General features: G+C 42.5%; 1 protein-coding gene across 2 annotated transcripts in view; it reads left to right on the top strand.

Moving 5' to 3' along the window:
- Dab1 (DAB adaptor protein 1) overlaps positions 1–16,784 on the top strand; it is a 1,070,329-nt gene that overhangs the window by 695,342 nt on the left and 358,203 nt on the right. Inside the window, exon 1 of one of the 2 annotated variants that reach the window (XM_028787235.1) lies at positions 12,406–12,585. The exons of the other annotated variant lie outside the window; for it this stretch is intronic. The gene's annotated coding sequence lies outside the window, so the exon portion shown is untranslated. Of the gene's footprint in view, positions 1–12,405; positions 12,586–16,784 lie in introns of those variants that run through there. 2 annotated transcript variants of the gene reach the window in all.

Raw genomic sequence — 16,784 nt, 5'->3', positions numbered from 1 at the left:
AATGAATGACAACTGTAAGAACATGTCCCTAATGTCACAGACTTACTAAGCTCTTATGTGCTAAGGAATATAACAAACTTCTTGAAAATTGTAATCCCTACTCCACAAGTGCAACTATCTTTATAGTGTCCATTAGTATATAAATGCAATCGGACTCTTAGGTTCATATAGCATAGCATCAGAACTAAGATTAGAAAGATGGCTTTATTTCAAATGATATATTCCTGCTTAATTCCCCTGGTCCTTCCCTCCCTCCACCTCAGCTTCCCTCCTTTGCTGTATTATGGATCCCCTGTGTTTCTTCATAAGCTCCAGTTGGACTACAGTCAAGGCATCCTGTTTGGAAGGAGTTTCTATGTCCTTAAGTACTTTTGATTGATGTTTGCCAATGGAGACTTCTGGTCACATTGACTGAATGGACTTGGACACTAGTGCTATGGCAGATGTTACAACCAGCTCTATCTCTATTTATAAGGAGCTTAACATCTACTCTGGGAGATTACAATCTCACTGGGGAGCCAGCCATGTAGAAAATTGCTCCAACCCATGGCAGGAATCAAGACAGTAAGCAGGCGGCCACAATATAGACAAGAAGGGGAAAAAAAGAAAAGATCAGAGGAGGTTTAAACTAGGCTTCAGATTGGAAAGAATTGCAGTAAACGAGATCCAGGAAGGAGGATCCTAGAGAAGGACACAGCATGAGTGTGGCGGCAAGCAATTAAAGGCAGGCATGAAAGGGCCATGGTTTTGGTGCTATTTGATCCAAATATGTATCCAAGATGTATGAATGAGCCCGTTAGAAGAGGAAGTGATGGAGCAGTGGAAGAAACTCATTCACCGTAGGCATCTTAACATCTCCCTAAGACTCAGGCATTAGGCTTGTGGAAGGTGACCAATTACTCTTTTACTTCAATGGTCAATGGCATTGTTCAGACAATCGCTATGATTGAACCTGATACAGTTTGACTCACAACCTCACTAGGTCTTTCAAACTACTTTTTGCCAAGTTTTGGTAGAAAGTAAAAACCAAACCAACCAAACAAAAAATCCTGCATATAACACAGGCTTAAATATTGAAAGGGCTATGTTGGCTCAATGTTGTTAAGGAGATGCTGCCTCTAGGCTGTCACTCAGCACAGAAGGTATGAAATTTCTTCCCATCTCTTTGCTTTGATCTCCTCCCTTCAGAGCCTAATGTGTTGCTTCTTGGGCAATAGTCTTCCTTGTTAAAATTTGGAAAAAGAGTTGTGGATGTAGCTCAGTGATAGAACACTTGGTTAGCATGCCCAAGACCCTGGATTTCATCCTCAGTATGGAAAAGAAAAAAAATTATAGGAAAAGATAAAATATAGGCATTTTGCTCTCTTTCCTGAGACTCATTCTAGCTAGACAAAGTTAACCTTGCTGCCTACCCTGAATAAGCACCTGTGACCAAGAAGAGGAGATGTATTAACTAACACAACCTTAAAACCATGTTCTAACCCAGAGTCCATGATATGGTCAGCATCAGAGGTTGCATGCTTCCTCAACTGGGAAATGAGATTTTTAGGCAGGACAAAATAGAAAGGGCAAGAAGAGCAGGGCGATGCCAGGTGAAGAAAAAAAGCAAAAGAGTGTCCCTTATAAAAATGGTACCTTCTACACCTGAGGAAACAGGAGCTCATGATACTGTTAGCTGCACAGAGGTGAAATAGTTTTCTTTCTCTATGAGGATCATAGATGCCATGGGAAAAAATTAACTACACATGTTGTTATGAAGTCCAGAAGATGAAAGAATGTTATGTGCCCCCCTGGATAGACAGTATGTACTGTGTCATAGGCTGTGACCCTGTACAAGTAATTCAAGTTCTATTTTCTACCACTGTAAAATAGAGGTAATAAAAGTTACTTTGTGGTGTTGTTGAGAGGATTAGATGAAACGTTTACACATACAGGTGACCCAGTGACTTTCTACTCATTGTTGTCCAACTCTCACAGCATCCAGGGATGTAGCAGAGGACATTCCATCTAAGAGACAGAATTACCAAGGCTTAGTATGGTTGTTAGACACTGAAATCTTATGATTCCAAGTATGACCAACAGGGCACCATGCGGTTAATGATATCCTCAGCACTCGTTCTCTCTCTCTCTCTCTCTCTCTCTCTCTCTCTCTCTCTCTCTCTCTCTCTCTCTGCCTTCAATTAACAGAATTTGCATGGAGGGAACCACACATGCAAATTATTATTAGCATAAAAATAGGTAATTATTATTTTTTTTACATTTGCATCATCACAGATGATCTTTGTATTAGGCATTCTTTAGCAATGAATGACTAAACTAAAGAGATTGCAGTTCATTCAGACACTCATTAATTCTAAGTAAGAAATTAATTTCCTGTCACTCATGTTGCAAAGAGGAGGATGACTATAGAGTTATAACTAAAGGATGTAATGGAAGCTGAAATTCACCTAGCCCAACCTTTCAATTTACAGGTGTGGGAAAAGAAAACTAGAATGAGGAAGGTCACAGGATTAATTAGTAGCAGAGCTAAGACTAGAACCTCTTCTCCTTACTTCTCTGCCCAAGTCTTGCCATTAAGCCATGGATGCTGATAACCCAGTGCCCAATTGCTTAGGATCTCCCTGGTTGTTTAAAATATATTGAGGGAGTAAAGATAGAGAGACGCTTGATGGGACGGAGGTTCCTCAGTGAGAGTGTATTAAGCATCCTTCAGAAATACCCTTGTGCTGTATTAATTTTATCTTGATTATTTCTGCAATACACTTATGGAGAAGGGAGACAGCTATCTGTCTATATTGAATGGTCTCATTTTCGTCTTGCCAATGTAAAGGTATGAACTAAAAAAAACCTCCCACATTAAAACAGCAAATTGCTTATGGTAACCATTGCATAATGAAGGAACACAATGAAGAATTACGGTTCAAATTACTTATCAGGTCTCTTCCATTTTCTAAGTTTTTTTAAGTAGAAAATTGCACAGTATAATTACAGTAAGTTAATTTGCATTCATATTACAATTCAATGAGCAATTACATTCTTTTTATTTAAAAAAATATTTTATAAAATGTGATTTGCATCAGTATATTTCTAGGAAAGAGTGGTGACTTTTTCCTTGTGAGGTTTTCATGCAAATTGGATGGTACAACTCATATATTCCAGTCTAAAACTGGGGCTGCATCGTTGCTTGTGGGTGGAAGTGGGACAGAGGAGCAGACAGCCATCTAAAACATGACTATGGCTTCCGAGCTTATGAATCCATCAAAGAATATTAGCTATCAGTTTTGGAAGGAGAACCTAAGGACTTATTGATGAAGATCCTTTCTCCATTCCCTTTTACCATCTTGAATTTGAATTTCTCTATGAATTCCTGCCAAGCCATTATCTAGTCTCTATTTGATTAACTCCTGTGCCAGGATATTCTTTGCCTTCTGATGACATCTACTTCATCACCAGGCAATGCTTCTATTTTCTGGAGGGTGGTTCTGTTTTGATCTGATCTTTGGTGTATTAATGTAATTTAAAGGACACATTTTACACATCCATTGCTGTCCAAGTGCTATGCATGACAGAGCATTCTTTTTACATTGAGAACAGAGTATCTTTTTTCAGTGCTTGTATTATTAGCATAAGTGTCTGGGCTGGCCATGATAAAGAGGAACACACAACAGTTGTTAAGGGCTGGTTGGCTGTTCTATTTTTTTTCTTGTACCTTCTCTTTTTAAATGATGTTTAAAGTAACAGAGGCACACACCGATGTGCAGATCAGTTTTCACAAAGGTATTTGCTTCTATAAACACGATGTTAGAACATGTATGACAATCTATTACCATTGAAACTGCCCTGGTCTCCTTTTTTGTCAATTCCTCTCCAAGGTAATGGCTGGTATTCTCATTTTTCTTATTGTAGATTTACTTTGCCTGCTCTCTGTCTTCACATAGATGGTATCATAAAAACGTCTTCTCTTGGGCCTGGTTTCTCTCTTTCCCTCAATATGTTTTTAATAGTTATCCATGTTGCTACACATGCTTGTAAAGTACTTTATTTCTTGCTCAGCAGTATGCCAGTCATGGATTTTGTGACTTCTTTAATCGTTCTATTGGACATGACCTTTTGGATTGTTTACAGTTTTACATATTGTGAGTAGAGCTTCAGTGTGTGTTCCAATGTACATGTATGCATGTTTTAGTTTTCTTGGGTAAACACGTATGAGAATTAAACATGTAAATTATAGAAGCACTCACAAAGTAGATATTGTGTAACTTGATAAGATTGGGCCAGGTAGTTTTTCAAAAGATAAAATCATTTTACACATTTACCAGTAATATACCAGAATTGTATAACTTCACCAAAATTATTTAATGTTATCTGACTTTTTAAAGGATCACTTTTACTATTTTTAAACTATGTGTATGTGTTTGTATATTGGTATATGCCCTTGAGTGCAGGTGCCCTTAGGGTCCAGAAGAAGATGCTAGATCCTCTAGGGCTGGACTTATAGGCAATTGTGAGCTACCTGCTGTAGGTGCTAGGGACTGAATTCTAGTCCTCTGATGAGCCATTTCTCCAGCACCATCTTCATCCAACTAGCCTGTAGCCAGCTTAGTGAGTGTGAAATAATATTTCACTATGTATATTTATATGTATCTCCCATTACTAATGTGTCTTTCCATTCTTGAGTTTATTGGTGTGTTCTCTTTTGTGACGTATCTATTTAGATCTTCTGTCCATTTTAATTAGGTTGTCTTATTATTATTAATTACTAAGATTCTATGTTTTTCAAGATTTAAGTTCTTTGTCAGATATGCATACTGTAAATATTTCTTTTCAGGCTCGTGGCTTCCCATTTAATTTTCTTAATGTTATCTATTAATCAGCAGTTTTAAATTTTGATTAAGCCAAATTTATTATGCTGTACTCAGTGGTTTTTACATCCTTACAATGGAAACTGAGCATAATCCAAAATAATGAAGAAAATAAGGCTGTCTTTAGAGTGTTTTATTTTAAAATCTTGCTATGTAACCCACACTGGCCTCACACTCACCCTCCTCCTGCTCCAACACCTTTCATGATGGGACTAGGCACGCAGCTATATGCCTGACATCCTCCAGGACCTTAACCAGTTCACTGATATCTTTTTGTTCTTATATACTGTGCAAAGTGGGTTATGGCTCTTTTCTGCTTCCCCAAGATGCCTTTGAGACTGTCTTCAGCCCTTTAAATTACAGCATCTGTGGGCAGGAAACAAATCAGAAACTGAATATGTTTGTCCATTTCTGGGTTTTCTATTTTGCACTAATTATTTTATTTATCTTCATTATCTTAATCATGCCCTTCTGATCAGTGTAGGATGGACCCTCCAGAGCACCCTTGTTTCTTGAAAGTATTCTGACTTTTCTAAGTCCCTCTGCATTCTTGCATACATTTCAGAACTGTTAATCCCCTGAAAAAATATTGGAATTCTTACTGTAACTGCATGAAACATACATTTTAATTTGAAGGTCACTGACATTTTACCAGTACTGATTATTCTAAACCATGAACATGGTATATCTCTCTATGTTCATGGTCTGCTTTGTTTTTTTTTTTTTTAAAAGCCAGGATATGTAAGTTTTGGTGAACAACCCTTATACACCTTATGTTCAGTTAATCCCTAAGTAGTGTATACTAGGTTACCATAAAATGCATTTTATCTGAGGTATTGTAAGTATTAATCTAAATGCTGTATAGAAAGTGCATACTATAAAATTTAGCATGATTATTTTTATTAAAGTGAAAAATACAATTCAAATCATCTTAAGTAAAAGAAGAAATATACTTACTCACATGACAGAAAGGTTACATGGAGATGGTAGCTGTTTTAGGTAAGGCTAACCCAAACCTTGTAAGAAGAATGGCTTCTTAAATTTCTATTTTCTAACCCCCAGTCTCCTTACTTCTCTTTTGCTTCATACTATAAAGTCTATTCTCCACAGTTAGATGTGGGCCTAATTTCTTCCCAGTTTTGAGAAAATTTCTTCCTCAGCCATGCTACCCTAGGTACACACTACATTTCCAATTTGGTGTGACCAAAAGATATGTTTCTTTGCATTACCTGTCTGTTCCTTGGCTGGAGTTACAGTTTTCTTTATCAGAACAACAATACCGTAACCACAAGATCGAGTAGGGAAAGAATAGAGCAATGAAATCAATGGAAGTATTATTTCACAAGATGGAAGAGTACTACCCCGAGACCCCACACCCCCTAGTCCCCAATGCCTCTACCCCCACCAATAGCAAACAGCATAAATGTGCAGTTCCTTAAGCACAGAATCAACAATATCTCCTTGCAGAGTTGGATGCTGAGCTGGTAATTCTCCTGTGCTTCTGACTCTGAAGTCACATTCCACTCTCTTCATCTACTCCCTGTTTCTCTTCCCAAACACCAACATCACCGTAAGTCCTACTTTATTAGTGAAAAAATTGGGGTTTGTATTGGCCTCTAAGAGCTCTCTGACAACCACTTTGTTTCTACTGTGCATTTAGCTACACAGAGCAGATTGGTGGGAGAACTGCCATTTCCACATTGTGTTCCCTACATTCTCTTGGGGAATGGAAGGAACACTATTTATAGCTGCTGGAGAGCAGAGTCAAACTTAGTACCTCCACCATGCCACCTTTCGCTGGAATTTGGTGGCCAGAGTAGAATAAAGAGGGCATTCTCTGTTTCATGAAGAAATATATTTATATTGTCCTTTTGACTACAGAAGAGAAGTAGCAATTGGATATTTTATCTGTGTTTTAGAAAAGTAAAAGAAAAGTAGAAGAAAAGTAAAGATAAAAGTAGGGAGGTTAAACATTAAATACTATAGTTGCCTTAAAAAATAGTAAATCCTTTACCTTTATGCTAAATTAACCATAGCAAACTGACTCCTATATGTTTTAGTGCTTGCTTTTCAAGGGCCAATCATGGGCGCCCTCACAGAGAACTCTCTGCTGTGCCTTCTTTCACATAACCCTTGTCTCTCACTTGACACTCTGGCTGGAAATGCCTTTCCCCTTCATTCATCTGACACCTAATTGTGTTTCAAAATGATCCTTTTTCATTATGAGCGCTCTCTCTCTCTCTCTCTCTCTCTCTCTCTCTCTCTCTCTCTCACACACACACACACAAACACACACACTTGTTTACACACACACACGCACACACACACCAGGGCTCAGTGCAGATGCTGGTGCTCTTTGAGCATCTTGTACTCAGAGGCATCACAGCGGCCATCCCTGTGCCATTTGATGGTGTGTTTAGAGGGAGCGAGCTCCTCTGCTCTCTCTGCTGAGATCTAACATCCGTGCCTGGAACACTGAAGATTGTTTTTCTTGCTTTTATTTTATTTCTTAAACAAAGGAGTAAGGCTTTTTTTCTTCTCAAATGCAGATTTCGAGCCTGACAAGAATGTTTATAAAAGGCTTTATATGGAAGCTTAATGTATCCCTGCATTAACCTTAGAAACTCTACCCATTCTCTAGCAGTATCTTTCAAGTACATGGTGGCTCTGACAAGCTCGGTAGGTGTTTCTACTAATCACTATCTAAACCCTATGAATCTGAGAACTTTAGATGTATATTTATATTTGCATAATCATGGCATATGTAAGTGCTACTGCCCTAAAGTAACTATTCCAAAGCTAAGCAAATGATTCCGTTTACAATAGCATAAACAAGAAGATGAAAATACTTGGGAATCAGTTTAACCAAGGAAATGAATACTCTCTATCCAGAAGTCATAAGACAGTGAATAAAGGAATTAAAGGGGCACAAACTAAAGGAAACACAACTCATGTGGGAGAATTGATATCACTGTGCCAATCCTACCCAAAGCAGCCTCCTGACCCAGATCCTATTAAAATTCTAGTGACATTTTCCCAAGTTTTTTAAATTAAAAAATCCTAATTTATATGGAACCACAAAAGGCCCTGATAAGCTAAAAACTAGAACCAACCATATCTGATTTCAAAGCGTATTACAGAGATGTGGTTATCAGAACAATATGGTACTTTCATCAGAACGAATAGATTAGACCAGCAGAACAAAATAGAGTTAGCCTAGAAACAAAGGAACACATACTAAGAACACACAGGGCAAAGGATAATACATACAGCGAACAGTGCTGGAAAAACTATTCCCTTGCAGAAAGATCAAATCAACCTTCTTTATGTAAAACCAATTCAAACTGGATTAGAACTTAAATATTAGACTTGAACCACAAAACTTCAAGATCAAAACCTCTGGCTAAGCATTTTTGATATTTGGTCTTGCCAATGATTTTTTTTAAAAAAAATACAAACAAACAAAAAATGGACATCAAAGGGACAGGCAACAAAAGACATTAACAAAATGGGCTGCTTCAGATCCAAAAGCCTTTCCAGAGCTGGAGGAAGCATCAGTGTCATGGAAAGGTAGCTTTGAGAGTAGAAGTCTTTCCAGATGTTTATTTGATAAGTGGTTAGTGCCCAAGACATAGAGCAAACTCAGAGAACTCATTTGCAAGGCGTAACCAGCTTGGCCACATGATGGTAAAGGATCAGAACAGATGTTCTCCCCCCCGACACACACATACAAAGAGACATGGATAGCAACAGATATAAGAAAAGTTCTCAGATTTGAGTCAAGCACATGAGGTAGAATTGCATACCTGCTCCAATGGTTAATATAATTAAGCTAGATTATAACCATTATTGGTAAAGATGTAGAAAAGAAGAAAGCTCCTGCCCCATCTATTGCAGGTGGGATTTTCAATTAATACATCTATTTTGGAACACACTATAGAGATTCTTCAAAAACCAACAGTAGAGCTCCTTTCCAGGTATATAAATCTAAGAAATGAACTGATTACCTCAAGGAAGTGTCTGAACATCTTTGTTCATTTCAGCATATACATAATAAAAATCAGTGTAATGTAAATCAGTGTTGACCATGGATTAAGAAAGGGTAGTGTGTGTGCTTCTACAATGGAATATTATTAAGCCTGAAAAAGTAATTCCTGCCATTTGTGACAAGATGACGCTCAATTGCACTATGCTACAAGACAAGCCAGGCACAGAAAGATATTCTGTGTGAGTGAGTGTGTGTGTGTGTGTGTGTGTGTGTGTGTGTGTGTATTTTTTTTCTAAACAAGACAAGGACAAAAAATCAGAGTAGAATGGTAGTATCCAGGAGTTATGGGGTAAAAAATAAAACTGAAGGAGATTCTTGTCAAAGGTGTTAACCTTTGTTATAAGCTCTGGAGGTCTGTGTACCACAGGGTGAGGTAGATACATTTAATAATAATGTACCATGCACTTGACATTTGCTAGAGGCTAGATCTGAAGTGATTTTTTTTACACATGTAAAAAAAAAATCAGCCATGTGAGGTAATAAATATGTTAATTATCTTGATAGTGCTAATCATTTCCCAACGTGAACATATGTCAAAACATCACATTGTGCACCTTAAATATATACACTACTGACTTGCCAACTATTCAACATTAATCTGTAAGAAAAGACTCCCAAACTTAGAGCCCATAACCCACTATCAAACCAGACATGTATTTGAGAAATTCTAGGAATAAATAGGATTTAAATAGTACACAATTTACTCACTGAATTTATAACAGGTGACCACAGGTCTTATTTCCACTCATGGGGTCAGCTGTGTTAACTGACCCTGAGTACCTGTCAATCACAGGAAGGCAGATGGCATCAATCACATGAGAATGAATGGCTTATATTCAGTAGCTTGCCTTTTTGTCCATCTTTGTGTTACTTATGCTATGTCTCTGTTCAGTGGACAGAGCTGTTAACATAGACCTTGATGGTCAGAATGAAACCCACTGAAGTTTGGTGAATCAAAATTATTCTATTTGAGAGGGTTGTGCTTCTGCCTGGCATCTCATTTATGACTCATTGCAATCTCCTGAGTGAAGTGTTAACCACCAGAGATGAACAGAGAGATGGCCTGCCAGAGGTGAAAAAGTCCAACAGATTTCCAAATCCATATTGTAAAGGTTGTATAAGAAATACCTCAAACTACCCGTAATGGTTTAATATACACAGCCTTGGCTATTCTTATTAGCTTGCTGCTTCTCAGATTGCATGATGAAAGCACATTTATTGACTTTTTTCTTTATGCCATACTTAATACAAATCACATTGGTATTTTCAAAAGAAAAGCTCCGCACCTTATCTTTCAGATGAGCTATTTCTTGACATTTAACAGAGTGACAAAATATTCCTTTAAATTTGGTTCAATTTAACCAGGAAGGCCCTGAGACCCAGAGTGGGCAGCTTGTGCCTATACATCACACTTTCTTCTAGGCTGGAGATAGGAACAGCTGTGGCTTGTTGCCCCCAATGGATTTCATGGGAATTTGCCCAGTTTTCATGGTGGGCTTTGTCCAACACTGACTAGAAATAGAGTTTTACATTCTCATACATTGTACTTCATGGCAAACTCAGTTTCCCAGTTCCCTCTGATGTCTGTAGCCACAATGTCAGGTGAAAACAAGAGGCAGGAGGCAGCTACAGGTCAGATCTCAGACGAATACTCTTAAAAGGCATGTATGTGAAAGTTTCAAAGCTGTCCTTAAGTCAGGGAATTTTAGATTTTGTTTTGGTAGAGTCTGTTAAAAGTCAGACTTATGATGTGAGCTTACCCAAAGTCTGGCATTCACTAGCCCTTAGAAATGACTAACACTCAACTACACTCTCCCCTATTTCCTCTATGACACCCCGCTCGAATTTCTGTCTTTTCTTGGGATTGAGTTCAGACTCCAGGGCCTTCTCTTTGTAAACAATGGAAGTGAAATATGTTTTCTTGATCACAGCTGAGTTACTCCCTAGGCAGCCAACTCCTTCCACTTCTGTAAAAGTTGGAGATAAATCCGGTGGGGATTCCCTGGTCCCACCATTAGCCTGACAGCCAACCCAGAGGTAGAGAGAAACCATCAAGAATGGAACCTCTCTGCCAAGTTGTGGGGAATTTCTTTCGATCAGCCCTTCTCAGTAGATAACTTCCTGCCAATGACCTCAGGTTTTTTTTCTTGTCTCTATGTAAATTGCTATCTTTTCAGAGGTGCCTGACAGCCAAGTTTTGCAGGGCCTCCATTTGTACAGAGCTGTTATTATGGGATAAGTGTAATGGGTCGTGAATTTTGTGGAGGAAGGGAGGGTCTCCAGATGACTTTGTACAAACCAGCCACGGACCTACTGACTCTACAAGCAGTGCATTAGGCTAAATATTTTTAGCCCATTGACTCTAGAGGTAATAACCCTAAATGCATCATTAAATTTTCATGGGTGAATAGCAGAAGCTACCAGAAAAAAATCCACCCCCCCACCCCAAACAAGCCGCCGGATTAGCTTTATTATCACCCAGCTGGAGGGCAGGAGTGTGGCCCCTCAAAAGAAGAGTAAACTTTAAAAACAAGTACTTGGTTCTCTTCTTTTGCTCTCGGGCACCAGGCTTCCAGAGACAGGCAGAAGGTGATTTTCACACTCCTGCTTCCCACCAAGCATTCAAGCCTCTGGAGACATGCGTGCCACACTGGCGTTGACAAAGTGGAATCCAATCTCAAGGTGGAAGAATTTCCGACTAATCCAATTATTTTTTGCCACTCGGTGTTTCTAAGATCTTTGTAAGGTAGGACCCGAAGAGCTTTCTTCGGCACAACGGGTTCTAATTTACAGGAGGTCTACTGCCCTGCCTTCTAAGAATGGAGAAGGGAAAACAAGTTAACTGGGGCCTGTGTGCCCTCAGGGGCATAGGAGGCTGCTTAGAAGCTGATTGAAATAGTGACACGTGCAGGTCAACTTTGCCTGGGAAACGCCAATAAAAGCCGGGCTGGAGTGGGCTTGGGCGGCTGGGGGAGAGCGCCCCCTTCTGCCAAGGGGCTGGGGCAAGAAGCTCGTCCGGCCTCCGCTTGGCTCTGCTCCCTGTCTACTGGTGTGCGTAGAGGCTTGGTTAAAAGCAGACGCTGGAGAATCGGCGGAGTCCGGGAGGGGGCTGCAGTGGCTGCCTAGGAACGTGGCCGGATCACAGAGCAACCCCCACCCCCCACCCCCTGCGACGAACCGCAGGGCGGGGACCCCAGACCCTCGGCTCCGATCGGTCTCCACTCCTGGGATGGGGGGCGAGCGAGGGGGCTGGAGAAGCGCGACCGCGAGCCGCGGCGCCCCCGCTCGCCCGCTCGTTGGCTCTTCCCCTTCGTCGGCGCCGCGGCGACTCCGCTGAGCTGTCGCTCGGAACGCGTTCTGGCAGCGAACAGAGCGCCCCGGCGGGAGAGGGAGCCGGCGAGGAAGGGCTTGGGACGCTCAGTGGCAGGTGAGCGGCGGGGCTGGCGCGGGGCGGGGGCTGCGGGAGAAGGCGGGTCTGCGCACCGCACAGGGGCCGGTCTCCTCCCCCTGCTCTGACGCGCTCCCGTCGCTTCCCGGGGAGGATGGACCCAGCTCCGCGCTCACCCGGGCTTCCCCGGGCTGGAGAGCGCGTCTGAGTGCGGCCGCCCGCAGGGCATGGAGAGCCGTGTCCCGGGCGGCTGCGGCAGCCGAGGAGGATGCTCCGGGGGAGCCGAGGTGAGAGGCGCGGTGGGGGTCACTTGGGGGACTCCGAGTTGAGCGGGCGCAGGTGGCCCGCGGGGACACCCGGCTTCCGCGAGCCCGGGTAGCTCGGCTGAGGCCCGCGAGCCCGAGGACGGAGGAAGGCTTTCGGGGCGCGTCACTCGGGAGTTTGGCGCGAGGTGCCTTGCACTAGCGAGTGCCGCAGTTTTCTATCATCTCCCACCACTTGCTTAGGAGACTACCCTGCATCTCCTTTCCCGTTGGTCCCCACTTCCTTCGCCCTACTTCTGAACACTCGGGATGCTCTCTTTAGGCTTGCCTACCCGAGACCCTGTCGCCGGACCCCCTGCATCCTCCTCCGGCTCTAGCCACCCGAGGCTGCCTTCTCCCACTCTAAGACCTGCGGAGTTCTCCCTTAAGCCTCCTCCCTGCGTTGCTCGTGGTTCCCGCGGGTCCGACCTCTTCCCCACTCCGCGGAACCCGAGTTCTCACTTCCCTACATCCTGGCAGCGCTTTGATACTGCCTGGACCTCTCTATTAACCGGATTCATCCCAATCAAACCAACCCTTTCCGCGGACACCGGCGCTAGACCGAAATCTTTCTAAGGGTCCTGCGTCCCAGTGTTCCCTGTCGTGCTTCCTCCACTATTCAGTCCTCAGGCCCTTGATCACCCACCACTCCCCTAGCATCCAGCCCTCTTCTCCTACAACTCCGTACCCTACTCTCTCGAATGCAAGATAAGGATTTTCATGCTGGGAAAACTTTGATTCTTCATGGTTAGTCTTGTAAAGGAGCCCTACGATTCAGCCCAAGCCATTAAAGGAACCCGGAGTCAGGGAGTCCTGATTTAGGGGTAGTTTTGTGTTAAGGCCCCAGGAAGGTACTTGGTGAGTCTACAAAGTGTATTTCCACACCCTGCTGGTCACAGCTAAGGCTGTCTGCATCCCCTCGGAGTATGCATGTGACCCCTGGTGGGAGGGTGAGTCTTTACCGCACTTTTAAAGGCGCTTTTTCTTTCTTTCTTTCTCTATTTCTTTTGGGGGTGGTGCTGGTGGACCCAGTGAGGTGGGTAGAGAAAGCTGCTTGGCAAACTGGTGCGGCTATGCTGCCACACGGTCTAGTAGTCCACCCTGCACGCCGCGTTTCACTCGTTGGAAACTGGCCCCAACCCCCATCTGCATCACACAAGTCCTCATTGTTGGGGGTCTGCGGGGTATTTCCGCCTGGGCTACAAGAGTGAAGGAATGGTATGGGGGCGGGGAGCCCAGGGCTCTAGGGGACTGTCGGGCGCTGAAGACTTGGAGAGCGCCGCGGCGCGGGCAAGTGCTAGCTCTGGTGCGTGTTTCTGAGGCAGGATGTGTGGCCGCATGGGGGTGGGGGAAAGAGAGAGAGAGGGAAAAAGAGAGAAGGAGGGAGGGAGAGAGGGAGAAAAGGGAGGTAGGGAGGGAGGGAAGAAAGAAAAAGAAAAAAAGAAAGAAAGGAGAATCCAGAGCCGAGGAGAGATTTCGGAGCGCCATTCTCTGTCCAGAGGCCTCCTAAAGGATGCCACAATGCCTCCCACTGCCAAACTCCGGAGGTGAGAGCATCCTTGCCACTGCTTTCCCCTTCTCTGATCTTCTCGTGTGGAGCTGGCCCATTAGACACACTTTCACAATGTTGTTGGTTTTGAATAAAGGCTTTGTGGGGGTTCCACTGACACTTCCCAACACTTAACATGTTTGCAAAGTAATCATATAAATTAAAGGTGGCTTACGTTCAGAACCTCCTAATTATCCAGTTCACGCTTGTACATTCATGTGCCAATTATGGGTCTTCAGGAAATCCATAAAATTATAAACCATCCCCACCCCCTGAATTAGCACCCATTGTTTTTTATTATCTCCAAGATGAGCAATTCTGGATGGAACCCTGAGTTGCACAAGGAAAAAGAGAGAAGTGCTATGGGGTGAGGTTAGACAAACGCCCCCTTCCCATGTCTTTCCCTCCCTATCCTGACAAGGCTTCCTGGCCCTTCTGGAGACTGAAAGGGATCAAAGATTTTCTTGATTTCCCATTGAGCTGGGCGACATAATCAAAGCTGTATAAAAGTCAACTTCTAAGCAATCAAATTGTCTGCTGCTGTCCTTGATTGAAACCCTAGCATTCAAATGGAGTATTGAAGAACTCTCAGAAATGGCTTTTGAAGTGCTATTGTTCTTTTCCATACACACGGGCTCTCGTAGAGGTTTAGGAAGTTCAAAATGCAGCGAGGTGAAAGCGATGTGACTTTGTAACTATTTGACAACGCAGGATCTGCAGCAGGAGAGGAGGCCAACTTGGGGAAGTGAAAACGTGTTGTTACTATATTCTTGGGACCTGGGTGGCTCTCAAGTGGGGAAGCTCTTTCACTCATGAACTTGGCCATTAAATCTCCTAAAAGCAGATTTGAAATGTGAATTTTAGTAGTAGGATCCTAAATGTTTCTTATTTGTTATGATTCTTTTTTTGGTGGTGGTTTTCTTAAGGCTTAAATGGGCTTAACATTTAATCATGTTCACTGTACTCAACAATAAAATCTGAATAGAGATTGCTTATTGTTGATGAAGCTCAGCTCACAGGCTGTTTCACAGTATGTCCTGTTTGCAGGGAGCACCATTGTGTGAGGCTGCAAGGATGAGGCTCTGCCACTCACTGGTCCCTCCCCAGAGCCATGGAGGAAGCTGATGCTTCAGTCCCCATTGCCCTCCGAAGTCTTTTTTTTTTTTTTTAAAGCAGGTGGGCCTTTGGCTTGATTCACAATCATGTACCCATCTAAAAATTGCATTTGGTGGATTCTTGAGGCTTGGAGCCATGCTGCAGGCAGATGAAGAATCTATTTGAGGCAGCACTTCATTTTGATAATTCACTCAGGTCAAACATAAAGCAGAGAACCAAAGTTGGTTCCTTTTAGATGGCACCCTAACAGATAGTACACAGGGAAGGGTGTTGTCAGAAACTGTGTTAGTTAGGACTCACTAAATCTTACAGAGCTCACTAGTCACTAGCGACAAAAGATGTACACATCTTTAGCAATTAAGAATAAATCATATGACTTCTCACAACTTGGATGTCATCCTCTGCAAAACAAGAATTTACTTATGGGCCTTGGATCAGTTTTAAAGGAAAATCCCCTTTATGAGTGTTTTGGCACATAGGAGGATTTCAAGAGAAAGGTAGATTTTGGTAATAGTTTGGAAACTGAGTAAGGAATGAGTGCACCTTTTGTAATTGAAAGGCTAGGATTGGATCCAGGTATTTTTCTTTGTGATGTTTGACAAGTCATTCCTCATAGTAACAGAAACAAGAATCACATTCCTGAGTCCTGAGTATGGGGCAGGTACCCTTCTCAGCACTTGGCCCACATAGCCTTACTTCATCTTTCAGAATCCTTGCAATCTCATTTTTGTTGTTAGATGGGGAGCAGAGTACAGGGAAACCTGGTCATTGAGTTGGGATCATTTAGCAGATAAGAGAATTTAAACCCATCTACCCACTCTAGTCCCAGGGTCCTCCTCAAACACAAGTGCTCTGGATGAGGAAGGGAAATGAGCTACCTCCAGGGCCTCTGTAAGCTCTAATCCAGGCATGAAGAAGTGGTAAGACCTCCTGTGGAAAGCAGACTCCAGAGTTTCCCATTTTGCATGCAGGCAACACAGGTGGGCGTGGCTTTGTTCCCAGCAGGTCATTGGGCTGATGGTTGCATTTTAAATGTCCATGACTTCTTTGGAGTTTCTAGAAGGTTCTGGTTGGTATTGGGTCATAGTTATCTACTCTGTGGCAATATTTGTTAATTAGGTAATTAATCAACAAGTAATTGATTAGGCAGTTAATTAGTAGGGTGTCATTGCTACTGTCAGTGACTGCTTTGGCAAACAAACGCTCGTAGGAAAAGCTGGTATCCCAGGTGGTACAGATTCGCCACGAGGGGCCACATCACCCAGTTACAGACTTCAGCTGTCCCAGCTCTGCAAAGCACTTCTCTGTGCCTTAGTTTTGTTTATGCTAAAACAGTACCTATTTTATAACTGTTGGAAAGGTCAGCAGAAAGTGCTTAAGACAGTGCCTAGCATGAGATATTTGCTATCAATGAACTGTTAAGATTGTCCTTCAAATGAGATAAAATCTTTGCTCTTCATCGTGAACAGATTCTCTCTTGATGCTAGTTTTGCTAACCCAAGGTATGTTTCAAGGTTTC

Source organism: Grammomys surdaster, unplaced genomic scaffold (genome assembly GCF_004785775.1).
Source record: "Grammomys surdaster isolate TR1022 unplaced genomic scaffold, NIH_TR_1.0 100, whole genome shotgun sequence".
NCBI lineage: Eukaryota > Metazoa > Chordata > Mammalia > Rodentia > Muridae > Grammomys > Grammomys surdaster.
This window is presented reverse-complemented; position numbering and strand designations above follow the sequence as displayed.